Consider the following 2,269-nt stretch of genomic DNA (forward strand, 5'->3'; position numbering starts at 1 on the left):
GACTTGCGTAGTAAGGTGAACCTTTCGTTTACTCCGAGAGGACTTGCTGGACAATAGATTATATTCTTCCATGATGGACGGAAGCAGAGGAACTGAGTTACCTATGACAAATTTAAGGGAACTCATTTTGAATAATTTGGTGATCACAATACCAAAGAAGCAGTAAGATGAAATTTGGAAAAACTCCAACAAGGAAAGCAAATGTTTTCAGCCTACTGGAATAAATGTTGACTACTAGAATACGAGGCAGAATTCGATGATACTACCCTCTACGTTATCCTATTAAGAAACTGTAGTGAAGGACTATGAGCAGCATGGGAAAATTCTGACTTAGCCTTTATTAGATCGGAAGGGTTCACAAGATAGACCATCAATAAGGAAAGCAGACTAGCAATGGTTTGAAATAACTCGGAGAACACTATAGCATACAGAATAGTTGAATCATCCAGGAATGAGATAGGACATTCAGACTACAAGTAACAGGAAGTGAGAGCAGCGCATTATCACTAGATGTGCTAATAGAATTGGACTACGCAAGGGCAGGACCAGCTTTAAACCTATCCAAGGAAGAATATGTGAGAAGAATGAACAGAATACTCTGCTGGAGATGCAGAAAAGCAGGACATAGGGTACAGGAGTGTCAGAGTTAACGTGACAATAGATACCAAGGGATGAAAGCAGCTGGAAATAATTGCTTCCAATATCTGAAGAAGAGTAATGTTTATAAGATAATTGTCGAGAATTTATTGGCGGAAAAAGGCAAGGGTTCCCAGTAAATGGTAGTTTGGAGACCTAAGATGCAGACCTGGAAAATCCATCAAGTTAGCAAACTACTATATAGCACTACATACGCTACAAGGAGAAGAAGACAGAGATTATATAATGATCAAGATGAAGATATGCAATAAAAATCAGGAAAAAATAACAATATATACAACACTTGACTTAGTGGCAACCGAAGATTTCATTATCAAGGAAATCTACAACAAATACAGCCTCTACACTAAAAAAGCGAAGAAAGAAAGACTTGTCTACTTAGTGGATGGGAAGCCAAGTGCAATGAGTTTTAGAACCCATATGGTTGAAGTACCTATGGACATTGACAGCCATAGGAAAATGGCAACCTTCCAGGTAGTAGATCTGAAGAACTATGAGATAGTCCTAAGTATGCTATAGTTACGAAGATACAATCTGACGATCAACTGGAACGAGAATAAGATAACCTTTACCAGCAAACTATCTGTGACATAATGTCTCAATAGTCCACCAGTGGTCTACTTAACACCTATTTCGAAAGGTGGAAGAGGAAACCTTGCATGCAAAGTTCGCCGGGATACTGTAAGATTAAAGAGTCCAGATACAAAAACTGGATCAAGAGGCAAAAGTATATACCAAGGGTTCCAAAAAGGCAGCAGGATACCACTTGTATGCCAATAAGAGAACCAAGATACTTGCCAATGGGCAGGCAATGAGAGCGACAGGAATAGCCATTGGATTACTAGATGGCAGCTATAGATGGATAGCACTATGCAACGGTCTAGCAGTCGGACATCGACTCATGACCAATGCTGGGGTAATCAACGCTGACTGTACAGGTGAAATCAAAGTGGTCTAGCCAGCCTGGCAATTGAAGATTACGAAGCCCAGAAAAGCAATTGAATTGTACAATTATTCTTTGAAATGATTAATGATTAAGAATTACATGAAGTGGATCAACTGGAAGATACTACAAAAGGAGACAAAAAGTTTAGAAGTACAGACCAAATCCAGCCCAATACAATAACAAGGACTGAGATTAAAGAGATTATATCGCAGGCCTTCAGACAGTACTATTGAAGATTAGATATTACAGGAGTTCTCAAATGGACATATGAAGATAAAAAAACTGTCCTAATAAAAATCAACATTAGAACTGAGCTAGCAATTCAAGATAGGAAATATCAAAACAAAATAACATTAAAAGAATTGATTTCAAAGGAATACTATCAATTCATGAACCAATTCCAGGAAGAGGAAGCCACAGGGCTACCACTCAGAAGACTAGGAATCAACTATGAGATTTAGCTGGACAAGGACAAAAAAATGGGAAAATCAAAAGAAATGCCATATAAGAAGCTATACCCACTAGGAGAGGCAGAACTCGAAGAACTCAGAAAGTACATCGAGCAAAACAGAAAAAGTAGATGGCTCAGAGACTTCTTCACATCAGGAGGATTTCTTATACTATTCGTCAAGAAGAATAACAGAAAGATGTGACTCTGTGTTGACT

Source organism: Tuber melanosporum (genome assembly GCF_000151645.1).
Source record: "Tuber melanosporum whole genome shotgun sequence assembly, scaffold_21, strain Mel28".
In the NCBI taxonomy this organism is placed as follows: Eukaryota; Fungi; Ascomycota; class Pezizomycetes; order Pezizales; family Tuberaceae; genus Tuber; species Tuber melanosporum.